Source organism: Sus scrofa, chromosome 10 (genome assembly GCF_054392235.1).
Source record: "Sus scrofa isolate SSC_HxYL_T2T_F1_AM1 chromosome 10, Sscrofa_HxYL_maternal_Yorkshire_Landrace_v2.0, whole genome shotgun sequence".
Lineage (NCBI taxonomy): Eukaryota > Metazoa > Chordata > Mammalia > Artiodactyla > Suidae > Sus > Sus scrofa.
Genome location: NC_139392.1, coordinates 13729699 through 13742923, shown reverse-complemented (window position 1 = coordinate 13742923; position 13225 = coordinate 13729699). Strand labels below are relative to the sequence as shown.

Sequence of the window (13225 nt, the reverse complement as noted above, 5' to 3'; positions counted from 1 at the left end):
TTTTTTTTTTTTTTTTTTTTTGTCTTTTTAGGGCCACAGGTGCAGCATTTGGAAGTTCCCAGCCTAGGAGTCCGAATCGGAACCACAGCTGTTGGCTTACGCCACAGCCCCAGCAATACCAGATACCAGCCACATCTGCAACCGACACTGCAGTTCACGGCGATGCCGAATCCTTAAACCACTGAGCGGGACCAGGGATTGAACCTGGTCCTGATGGATACTAGTCACATCGTTTCCACTGCGCCACGATGAGACCTCTGCAGTGTGCTTTTCATTCCATCTTGACTTATGCATGGATATTGCTGAGCTTGCAATTTTGTCGTACATGCACAATTTGAACAATAGCTGCTTTGAAGAATTCATCTTTTCAGTTTCATTGTCAACAGTTACAGTTGGCGCTGAACTGTGGAAACCTGTGATGGATGATAAAGCTCACAAGTATGTTTCAGAGGTCGTCCTGTGTAGACACACGCTGTGATGGCACAGCTGCCGTGAAAAGCACTCTTTCTGGGTAGTGACCCAGGTCAGTGAAGTCGGGCCAGGAAGGCAACGAGTGTGCTGCTCCCTTTACTGAGAATCTCCCGCTATAAAAAATTTCAGTCTAGGAGTTCCTGTCGTGGCTCAGTGGTTAACGAATATGACTAGGAACCATGAGGTTGCCGGTTCGATCCCTGGCCTTGCTCAGTGGGTATAGGTCGCAGACTCGGCTTGAATCCCGTGTGGCTGTGGTGAAGGCCGGCAGCTACACCTCCTATTGGACCCTTAGCCTGGGAACCTCCACATGCCGCGGGAGCGGCCCTAGAAAAGGCAAAAAGACCAAAAACAAAACAAAAAAACATTTCAGCCCAAATAAGCAATGTGCCGAGTGACATACTAAAAGCTGTAAGTAGAGGGTAGTACATTAAATTCTAGATAATTCTCTTTCCCATGTGATAATGTGAAAATGAATTGTGAGTAACTTTCACTGCATACTGAGGCCCAGTGATTGTGGAGAAGAAAAGCTGAGAATGCTTGACCTATTTTTAGAACAAATGCTTACTGGTTCTGCAAGATAAGAAAGCTGTTAGGTCCCATCTTGTTAAAGAGATGGGTTGGACTGCTGGATTTGCTTAATCATCTGGTATCTTTGGTGTTAGAATGATCCTAACACGTCCATCAAGGAAGGAGGGCAATATGATTTTGAATGGCAGATACGATCAAAGGACAAGAACAAAAGGTGGACGCACTGTCCTGACATGTTCCATAATCTAAAAGCAGTGATGAAAAGTCTCCATCTTGATATTTCAGAAGCACAAAAAGTTATCACTGGACACCTTCTGGATTTTGGCAGAAATTCTACCTCCTATTTCCCATTAGAAATTTTTTTTTCTATTGAAAATCCATGGACTGAAATTCATTCCTTTCATTGAGAGATAATTTAAATTTAATTATAATTTTGTGGGCTAAGTTGCTGGAAGTGGTTACTGATGAAGGATTCAACTTGATTTTTGAAAATAAAATATTGCTTTCTTCCTTTTGAATAAGAATCAGACATGAAGAGTGTAGGCTTTTTGCTAAAATTACTTTCAAGATCCTCTCTTATCCTCCTGTCAACCTGCTTCTGTGAGACAGGGGTTCCTCTATGGTAGGAGTTATTAAAACAAAGCATGGAAACAATTGAGATACACTTTATCCACCATGAGAGGCATTGTATCAATCCAAACTGGATCAGCTACCTTAACAAGCGCAAAGCATGCTCATTTGCCATGTTACCAACTTTAATGCTGGTAAATATGATGTTTCTTCGAAATATGTGATGTAAGTATCATGCAGAGACTCACACCTATCCACATAACTCTTTGATTAGTTACAATTGCAGAATGACAAATTAGTTATTCACGTATACACACTTTCAATAAGTAAAATGTATAATTGCCCCATCTTTTTTCCTAGATAATATTTTTATATCTATAAAACTGTAATTTTATGGCTACTGAATATAGTAATTAAATTTGAGCTGGTGTTTTGTTCATTTTTTTTGCCTTGTCATTTTTCCCGTACTTTGTTTTTTTAAAAATACATACCTAATTTTTTAGAACAGCTTTAGGTAGACAGGAAAATCATCAGGAGAATGATTGGCCGGGGGGACCTATGGTATAGCCCAGGGAACTCTACCCAATAGTCTGTGATGATCTCAATGGGAAAAGAATCTGAAAAAGAATGAATGCATGTATGTGTATAGCTGAATCACTTTGTTGGACAGCAGAAAGTATTACAACGTTGTGAATCAACTAGACTTCAGTAAAACTTTAAAAACTAAAAAAAGCAACAACGTGAAAAACAAAAAAGAAAAATCATAAGATAGTTCAGAGGGTTCTCATATGCTCTGCAACCAGTTTCCTTTAACTGCTAACATCTTACATTAGTGGGTTCATTTGTTTCAATCAGTGCAGCTGTATTGAGACATTATTATTCACTCAAGTCCATATTTATTCCGGTTTCCTTAGTTTTCACTCGATGTCCTTTTTCTGTTCCAGGATCCCAACTGGGACACCATGTTACATTTAATTATTGGGCCTTTTTAGATTCCTCTTCCCTGCGATAGTTTCTGAGACTTTTCTGTTTTGAGGACCTGGACTATTTTGGTTTGTCTGGCTGGGTATTTCATAGGCCATCCCTCAACTGATATTTGCCTGATGTATTTCTCATGATTAGACTGGTGTTACAGTAATTCATTTTTATCATATATTATGAAAGCACTGCTGAGTGGTGGTTTGGAAATTTAAAACACACAGGGAGTTCCCACTGAGGTTCCCACATAGTGTCTGTGAGGACATCGGTTTGATCCCTGGCCTCCCTCTGTGGGTTAAGGATCCGGTGTCGCCACAAGCTGTAGTGTACGTTGCAGGTGTGGCTGGCTCAGATCGGGCGTTGTTGTGGCTGTGATGTAGGCCTGGAGCTGCAGCTCTGATTCAACTCCTGGCCCAGGAACCTCTCTGTATACCACAGGTGCAGCCCTAAAAAAGGAAAAAAGGAGGAAAAAAAAAAACCAAAAACCCAAACAGGTTCTTCTCTGCAGGTGGTTGATGAAACCCCTCTCTAGTAACAGTGGGGTCACTACGGACTTGAGAGGGTTCTAGGAAAAGGTGGATCCAGCACCCTCTGCATTCTCCAGGTCTCCCAGTAGCAGGAGTTATGCTCTAAAGACTTTCCTCCAGAGTCTTTCCATCTTTGTGTCTTGCTCATGATCTTCAGATTCCAGGAGAGGGGCTCACTCAGCTTGGGGAAAGGGAACTAGTAAATGCACAGCGATGCGGGAGTGGGGGTGGGGGTGGGGGCTGGGGGGTTGGCAGGTACGGGGCCTGACCTGGACCTCAGAACCGGCCATTATTGTCTCTGAGCTCACTCGCCCCTGTATCTGTCCCACCCTCACCCTGGTTCCCATTTTTACTCGCTGCACACCCTTTGCTTTCTAATTTTGCAATTAGAAGTTCTGTAGCCCTAGCTCGTCAGTCTTCTTTTGGGGAAGAAATTCTTTGACTTTCTGAAGGGAATGCGGAGCCATGTCTTAGCATCTCAAACAGGCCAGGCTGGGGCTGGGAAATCAGCTCTGTTCTTGGTTTGAATCAGTAGGACTTCCCTCTGGATAGAAACTGTGTATAGCTCTTCCTTCTCCAATATAGTTCCTTTTAGTGCTGCTCACTTTTGAGGCCTTAAGGAAGTAAATGGATCAGTCGTTGGAAACATAATACCTGGACTTGCCTGTTAGGAGGTTCTTTGGGGAGTAAAGGGAGCTCAGACACATTAATCTCCCCATTCTGAAGTCCAGGTTAAGCCTCACACCTGCCAACTGCCCCCATCCCCTGCATCACTGTGTAATTACTAGTTGCCTTTTCCCAGGCTGAGCTGATCAGAGTCCCCCTCCTGGAACCTGAAGATCTTGAGCAAGAATTATGGTTTGGTTTGCTGATCTCGGCCTCCCCCGTTGTTCTGCCTTAGCCTCCTCACTGCCCCCTCCATCCGACCCTGTGCAGGGACCCCCAGGCTTGAGGAGGCACAGCCCACCTTATCACTCTGGTTTGAAGTCCTCTGTGTTCCTTTGTTGTCCACCTGTTTGGTCTCAGCAGCATCAGCATCACAAGGGAACTTCTTAAATATGCAAATTCTCAGGCCCCAGCCCCAGACCTACTGAAAGGGAAGCTCCAGGGTGGGGCCCAGCGACCTGGGTTTTAAAGAAAGCCACCAGGGAATTCCACCACAGGCTAAGTTTCAGAACCACTAGCCCGTGGGCAAAAAAATGTAAGCTCTTTGTCCCGAGAAGGCCTGCAAAGCCTGCTCTGCTCTGGTCCCCATCAGCCCCTCCAGCTTTTCTCTACCTGCTCTGCCCTGCATTTTACACCATGGAAATGAGGTGTGGTGGTCTGCAGTGGCCTCCAGAGAAGGTGCCAGCGTCTCTGCAGCTCATTTTCCGTTGTCAGTCATGCAGGACCCCTCTGAGAAGGCCTCCTGCCTGCCCTCCCTGGCCAGTTCCTCCTGACCCTTGAAGACTCAGCTTAGGTGTCATTTCTGCAGGAAGTGTTCCTCCAGCTTCTCCGTGTCCCCTTAGACATCCTGTAGTACCTCGTGCCCAATCTTCTGATTAAACTCATCACATATTTATCTGTTTCTGTATGTTTCTGCCACTAAATTGTGAGTTGCTTTTATTAGGGACTATGTTTCCTCCATTTTTCATCCGCAGCCCCAGCCCAGTGTTTGGGTACTTAACATGCGGCCAGTAATTTAATAATCACTGAAAGATTTATGAATGAATGAAATAATGAACGTATAGGTATTTGTCAGTGTTTCTGTCACATCTATGGTCTTATTCTTTTTTTTTTTTTTTTTGTCTTTTTTGTCTTTTTGCCTTTTTTAGGGCTGCTCCCGTGGCATATGGAGATTCCCAGGCTAGGGGTCTAATTGGAGCTGTAGCTGCCGGCCTACACCACAGCCACAGCAATACCAGATCCGAGCCGCATCTTCAACCTACACCACTGCTCAAGGCAACGCCGGATCCTTAACCCACTGAGCGAGGCCAGGGATTGAATCTGAAACCTCATGGTTCCTAGTCGGATTCGTTAACCACTGAGCCATGACGGGAACTCCCTATTCCAGCATTCTTTTTAGCCAAATAAAATTTTCCTTCAGTTCACCAGACGTGAAAGTCACCAGGCGATATTACCTCTATTCTCTTGGCTTTTGCTGGTTATCAAATGCAAAACAGGTTTTCCTGTGCTTTTACTTCTATGTTACTTATCTTAAGCCTCCCACGCTTGGTGCAAGGCCAACCTTAGCTCCCTCTGGGTCAGTGACATGATTGTCTTGTGAATTTGGCAGCCACAGGGTCTCCTGATTGACTTCTGTCACTTCTCTGGACTCACGCATCTGTGAGTTTGCTAAGCTTTCATTGTGAAGTTAAGATTGACTGAATCAGCGCAAGCACTTTACAAAAAGTCTACTCAGTGCTCCCGTAGGCACCGTCTGGCTGCTGTCAGGATAGACGTGTGCATTTCAAAGAAAGAAATACATCCCAGTGCTCTTTCTTCCTTTATTAGAGAGCTCCATGAGTCTTGCTTGCATTAAAGGAATTCGTATTCAGAAAAATTTGAAAATGAGACATCAGGTAGTCCTGTGTAAAATAACACAAGCAGAAAACGAGATTGGTTCCCCAAGGGATTTCGTTCCTTCTTCCACAGGCATGCAGTGCCAAGGTCGTCCAAATGGGCACGCCTCCCACTCCACCTGCCATAGGCCATGCAGGTCATGGTAGGTCATGCAGCAGGACAGGAAATATTGTAGTAACTATTTCATGTTGTTGTTATGAGGCTTTGATATGTTAATATGTAAAGAGAGCTTAGGGAGTTCCCATCATGGCTCAGCAGTAATGAATCCGACTAGTATCCATGAGGACATGGGTTCGATCCCTAGCCTGGCTCAGTGGGTTAAGGATCTGGCATTGCCACGAGCTGTGGTATAGGCTGACAGCTACAGCTCTGATTCAACCCCTGGCCTGGGAAATTATATATGCGGTGGGTGAGGCCTTAAAAAAAAAAAAAAAAAAAAGAAAGAAAAGAAAGCTTAAAATTATGCCTGAAATAGGAGATGCTGCCTGAAATAGGAGATGCTCGATAAAGGTTAACCCTTACTATTATCATGCTCAAAATTCCTCTACGAAGTCTTTTTTGATTATACCCGTGAATCCACATTTTGCTCTTTGGATAAAATTGCTTAGGTTCCATTATTTTTTCAAAGATTATTTTAAAAACACACATAGATGTTTCTATGCATGTATGTCAGTTATCTTATTGACATTTCACAATGGCTCTGCGCAGACAGGAACATGTTCTTATACCCACTTTACAGGTGACTAATCTGAGCATCCCACTATTTAAGTGATGTGGTTGTTAAGCACACGAACCAGGCTTTGAATCAGGTTCTCTGACTCCAAAATTAAGCATTTTTTTTCCATTTCATTTTAAGCATGTGGTCTGTTCAGACTGGACCACACAGCTGACAGCCACTAGTTCGACACGTTTCTCCCTTTATCTCCTATTTGGAGATGTCTGTTTGGGGAGTTAAAGTGGCACATTCAGAAGGGGATGGAAATCAGGATTTCAGTCTGAAAGAGACACAAACAGAGTTGGGTCACATCTTCCAAGCCCTAGCAGACTTCCAGGGCAAGAAGGCCAAACTGACCAGCAGGACTGGTGGCATGGGTGTTTTGGACACTCCCACAGAGGAGTTTTGATCTTAGAATAGCCAAGCAGGGGATGATTTTTGTAATGATTAAAATAAAAGTAAAAACAGAGGATAAAAACAAAAAAAAACCCACCAAAATTTCACAGCAATTTCAAATATGTATCGGTTATTTCCCATATATTTCAGAAAATGCTCCTGTAGTGCAAACATTTATTGCACATATATTGCATTGAAATAAAATAGTCTGGGCATTCCCGTTGTGGTGCAGTGGAAATGAATCCGACTAGTATACATGAGGATGCGGGTTCGATCCCTGACCTCGCTCAGTGGATCAGGGATCTGGCGTTGCTGCGGCTGTGTGTAAAGCTTTGCTAATGAAACAGACGACAGCTTGGATTTGGCCCTGTGGGTCATAGTTTGCTGGTCTCTTGCTTAGAACAAAACTTGACTTACATAGTAAGTGGTATGTAAGTACCAGTAACTCAAATGAACTAAATATGTTCCATGTGAAAGGGACATTTTTTAACGGTGATTATGAAACACACTTGTACCACAGCTTTGTAAGGTAAAGGCGATGAGATCTGGAGAAACATACACAGGTCACACACACACACAGGTACACACACACACACATAGGTACACACACGTACACACATACATACACAGGTACACACAGACACACACAGAGTTTATCCTGTTACGGTTCATCAGCCGTATTTAATTCATTTCTCACTGATTCTCCCTTCTCACCCAGAATGTGCCGAGTTATACTCCCCTGTGACCTTTCTTGGGGAAAGCTTACTTACTTGTCTTACTGGGACCTGAGCACATATCAAATCTCTGTATAACGTTCCTGGAGTTCCCTCGTGGTGCAGCGGGTTAATGTTCCTGTGGTACAGGTTTGATCCCTGGCCTAGGAACTTCCACATGCAGGCAGACCAAACAAACAAACAGACAAACGAAAACGTGAACAACATTCCTAAGGCAAATATTAATGGGGTCTTAAGTTCTGCTTCATTAACGAAAATAACAGCGATTTGCTTGTATGTTTTTAATCTGTGTAATATTTATAAATGTGCAGTTATCGGCATGTCTCAGCGTATCTTTCAATAAATGATCACTTCGGGGCTTCATGTTGGATGATGAATTTTTATTAGGTTCCACTTGAATTTTGTTTAGAATCCTTCTTTGAATGATGCATCACTGGCAGGGTAGTGTGACAAGCAAAAAAGAATGAGTAAGTGGCAGTATCTCAAGTGGAGCCTCCCAGGCTACAGCAGAAGTGCACACCTGCAGGCACCTGCACCATTCACTCCAGTACAGTCTGGTAAATGGGCTTCAGCAAGAGGCACAGGATCTGGGGAGGAGAGACTGCTTCTTTTGTGTTTGTTCTGCATCAGATTCTGTATCATGCGTGAGCGCACGCGGGGCGGGGGCGGGGGGGGGCGTTTGATTAATCCCCCTGGGTGATACTCAGGACAGTGAGGATGAAGATGCTGGTGGTGACGAAGGGGAACTTTGGTTTTCCGGGTGGGTGGCTGAATCTCAAACGGAAAAGAGGCTGATCTGGGCTGCGTGGTGAGCTTCAGTTACCTAGGGCCTTGAACTTTTTATTTTTCTGAGCCACTGGTCAATTTTAGAAGTCCCACCTGCCTGAGGAATATCTTTGCTTCCCTGGTAGCTATCCCAAGCAAGCTCTGACACAGCCAGAAAATTTGCTGACTGTACCCAGAGAGTCCACCAGCTGTTCTTAGAGTGAGCAGACTGTTTATGTGCCCTTCTGGTCAAGTCACACTCAATGCTGAAGAATAAGGAGCTCATTCAGTAATAGCTGAGTTGCTGCTTTTTTTTTTTTTTTAAACCCAAAGGCAAAATTAAAGCAATACAACATTTTTGCCAGTCACATTCTGTTTGAAAAGATGAATCATCCTCATGTTTGTGCTCAAAGACATCTGCTTAGGGGCAAGAATATTTGCAGGCTAATTTTGTGCAAGAATCACCTTTTGACAGCAGATCAATATGAGAATATGTGTTTGCTCTGGGGAGGAGGGAGAAAGCACACATCTTGCCAGTCAGGAGAAAACTTGAATTGCTCCTTCTCAAATGGATCATGGTAATGTTTTTACGTAGGTCAAAAAATCACAGACAAGGACATATAAAAAACTAAAGAACGAAATCTCCATTTATGTTTTGAATAAGACTCAGAATCTTTTTTTTTTTTTTTTTTTTTTTTTCCTTTTTCTTTTTATGGTCGCACCTGCAGCATATGAACGTTCCCGGCCTAGGGGTTGAATCAAAGATGCAGCTGCTGGCCTATGCCACAGCCATAGCAACACCAGATCTGAGCCACATCTGCGACCTGTGCTGTAGCTTGCTGCAATGCTGGGTCCTTAACCCACTGAGGGAGGCCAGGGATCAAAGCTGCATCCTTACAGAGATTATGTCATGTTCTTAATCTGCTGAACCACAACGGGAACTCCCTCTCAGTTATGTCTTAGAAACAACTGTTTACTCTCCCTCTGATTAACTTTAAATTGAGCACATTTGAAACTCCTTCCCTCTTCTGTCTTTCTTGTCCTGGATGAAGGAGTCTGATCTGAAGAAGCAGGGGCAAAGTGACCTTAAGAAGTTTGGGTCACTTTGCTGGTGGCAGGAGAATGCCTGAGAGAGTTTTCTGTACACAAGAGTCATTTTCAATGAAAGTATTTTCAGTGCAAGCTGTGGATATGACTAAAGAGTCAAAAAATTTTGTTTAATTTTAGATAAAAGTGGAAGTGAGTAAAATTATTTTTATCCATAATTATGATGAGAGAATGAATACAGGTGGCCAATAAAACACTGGATTTTTTGAAAAGAAAGGAGCCAGGAATCAATGATAAAGACACATGTTCATATAAAGAGATTATGCTCAAAAGGTTCTTAACTCTCTTACTGCATGATTCCCTGTGTTTCAGAGAGCTGGGGGCAACAAGAAAACAATTACATTTAAAAAATTTTTTTCATGCTTCCTCTCATTTAAAAACTGTTTTCATAAATCTGCATGCTCTGTGAACTAGTTTGTCTTTTTTATTATACATGCAAAACCAGTATTCTCTTTATCATGATTGCTATTATTATTATTTAACTCTACTCTTACTGCTTTCTCTGTTGGTGTCTTGCATCATTTCCAGTTAACCTCCTGACGATCTGCCAGAAGCCAGCCCCGGCGGCCAGGGAGTGTACACTTTCCTGATAGGAGATGGACAGAGTCGGCAAATGTACATACAGAGACAGCCTCTTTGTCCCTTCTTTCAGGGTGCTGGACTGCTCAAATTTTATTGGCATAAGTGGTTGATTATATAGACAGCTTTTTACTACAGATTACATCACAGTGTTAAAAGTACATTGGTTAACTATTACTTGGTATAGCAGCTATACGTCATGTTGTAAGATCTTTATCTTAACTTAGTGGGTACAATTTAAGGGCAATTAGGTAGAATACTTCATGTTTTAAGATCTTTATCTTAACTAAACTTAGTACAATTTAAGGGCAATTAGGTACAATCCATCATGTTTTAAGATCTTTATCTTAACTAAACTTAGTGAGTACAATTTAAGGGCAACCAGGTACAATACATCATGTGGAAAGGAGGAGACTCAGTACAAATCATCCCATGGCCAGCCAGTCTCCACAATTTGAAGAGGTCACAGACACAAGAATTTGGCATTCACAAATCTTGTTTTTAGACTGGTGCTTATCTTTAAAGCTTTATGGCAGGGAGACAGTGTAAGAAAATATAAACCAACTTAACTAGCTATCACTTGAAAGCTTTTAAAATCAAGGACAAAACTCACAGCTAGGTTTCATGGATAATACATGTCTAACTTCTATGAATCTCATTAAAATCCTAACTCTAAAGTTTACTATATAACTAGTTAGTAGATAAACACTATGTTTTAACTAAGTTGGATTTAAATAGGGGAAAGTCCTTCAGGATGAAATTCTTATTATATTATTGTTGTAATTTTGTTAAATCACAAATCACCACAGGAAAATAAGAATGGAAAATAAGAATAATAAGTAAATAATCTGGAAAGACTGAGGAAAACTGAATAACAAGTGAATAACAGAAAAGACTATGTCATCCATGGAACAATCCTCACTCAGCAACGTAAAATGGAAATTGTTTCCTGGAAAATTCAGTTCCAGGAATCGTCAGCACGCGAGCCTTATTGTCTTCTGGGGTCTGTCCTCAAATTGTGCCCTACAGGCAGACGTCTCCTTGTTTAGGAATCTGCCCTCGGAATTGCACCGTTCAGACAGGCCCCTTTTCTTGATTAGGGGCTTGCCCTCGGAATTGCACCGTTCAGGCAAGCTCCCTTCCTCAGCTCCTTGTATCTCCTCGGCTTCCCGAAGCGATCCACTTTGTTACACCTGGGGGCTTTCTGAAGCTACCAAACGCTGTGACTTGACTACACCCTGTGTCTAACTAGCTTCAAACCTATGTGGTTAATTTCAGCCTAACGGTGTGCTCTAAAGACTAGGAAAAACCATAGCATTTTCCAAGCTGTCATAAAATGTGACTCAGGCCTTCTGAAGGCAGCCATGTTCCAAACACTTAAAGGGGTCGAGAATGAACATCCGCCTTCAAAATGATTGGAAATAGAACCAGCAGCAAAATAAGACCTGTTCCTGGGAGTCTTGGGACCTCTCTCACGCCCTCATGGCTGTACCTGCTTCCAGGGTCTACAACTTGAAGGCATGTGCTTGTGTTGCTCAGTGGCCCCTTAGAAAATACAGGATATAGGACAGGTGGCCGGCACTCATGCCAAAGGTGGAATCCACTCAGCTCAGCAGCCCTCTCCTGTTTTAGTGTGTAATTCCATGGAGCTCTTTTATATCTAGAAGCATCCAGAAACGTCCTATGAGCATTGGCTAGTTAGTATTTGCCCTGATGCTGAGGCAAAGGTGTCTCTTCCCTTTGCTGCTTCCTCTTATGAGATCAGTTAGCCCAAGTGATTGGGTGGATGAGACTCTGAAAGTCATTTAGATTCCGTGATGGCCCTTGGACTGGAATGGCCACAAGGGAAGGGGTGGGGGTCAACCGTTTTACTCAAGGTCGTTCTGGAGCTTCCAGATGGAGACTGCTTTGGAGGCCCTTGTTCAAAGGGCAGGGAGCGCTCAGAGCCCAGAGCAGAATGTGCCCGGAGAAAGGATGGCACAGGGAAAGATGAACTGAAAGAACACAGAGAGCCGGTCCGTTCAGGTCAGGGTCATCACGGGGCTCTTTAGAGAGAAGCACTGCCCGACCCGGCCAGGGAAGCCAAACAAAAGCCAAGGAGAAGGGCAGGAGGAGGTGGCGCCTTCAAGGACAGTCCCAGGACTGGACCAGGTCAGAACTGCAGCCGCCCCAGAGATACAGACGCTGATGCTTGATGAGCCAGGAAATCATTCGGAATTGTAAACTGATTTTTTTGTGTGTGTGTCTTTTTGCCTTTTCTAGGGCTGCTCCCTCGGCATATGAAGGTTCCCAGGTAGGGGTCCAGTTGGAGCTGTAGATGCTGGCCTATACCACAGCTACAGTGACACAGGATCTGAGCTGTGTCTGTGACCTACACCACAGCTCACGGCAGTGCCGGATCCCTAACCCATTGAGCAAGGCCAGGGACTGAACCAGTAACCTCATGGTTCCTAGTCAGATTCGTTAACCTCTGCGCCACAACGGGAACTCCAACTGATTTTTTTTTTTTTTTTTTTTTAAACATTGTTTGGCTTTGGTGGCAATGGTGATTCAGAGGATGTGTGAAGGTGGGATTACAAAGACCTAGAGCTGGAGTTCCCATCGTGGCTCAGCGGTAATGAACCTGACTAGTATCCATGAGGATGTGGGTTCCATCCCTGGCCCTGCTCAGTGGGTTAAGGATCTGGCATTGCCATGAGCTGTGGTGTAGGTCTGGGATGTGGCTTGCATCTGGAGTTGCGGTGGCTGTGGTGTAGGCCGGCATCTGCAGCTCCGATTCTACACCTGTAGACCCACAGGTGTGGCCCTACAAAGCAAACCAACCAACCAACCAACCCCCAAACAAACAAACAAAACCAAAGACCTAGAGCCTTTCAAGGAACACTAATTCAATGAGAAGTTAATGGGTATTAAGAGGAAAATAGGAATTGCCACATGGCACAGAGGGTTAATGATCCAGCTTGTCTCTCTGGAGGTGCTGGTTCAGTCCATATACCAGCAGTTAGGTCATTTTAAAAAAAAGGTAAAAAAAGAGGAAAATAATTTTGGGGATTCTGGCTTCAATAGTTAAATACCCCAGTGCTTCTCAAAACAACACAAATCCATAAAGTTGGTGTAGGAGATGCAGGATTTCCCCAGATGATGTGAACATAAAACTTTATAATGCACAATCTCACACAGCTATTTTTCTGGGGAGCCCATGCAAAACTGCTGTGGAAGGCAAGCCTGAGGAGGCGTGGTCTAATCCCTGTTGATTTTAGCCAGCGAAGAAGGGGCTAAACGGTGAAGAA

General features: G+C 43.6%; 2 protein-coding genes and 1 long non-coding RNA gene across 3 annotated transcripts in view; 2 read left to right on the top strand and 1 right to left on the bottom strand.

Moving 5' to 3' along the window:
* Positions 1–13225, bottom strand: part of DISP1 (dispatched RND transporter family member 1) — a 1033384-nt gene that overhangs the window by 488562 nt on the left and 531597 nt on the right. The gene's annotated exons all lie outside the window — the stretch shown is intronic.
* The window catches only part of LOC110255736 (uncharacterized), a 230729-nt gene that overhangs the window by 91767 nt on the left and 125737 nt on the right, over positions 1–13225 (top strand). The window lies entirely within an intron of this gene.
* On the top strand, positions 8864–12856 carry LOC146398803 (uncharacterized). The gene is made up of 3 exons (XR_014817402.1): positions 8864–10186; positions 10252–12220; positions 12706–12856. It is a non-coding gene; the product is annotated as an uncharacterized LOC146398803 (long non-coding RNA).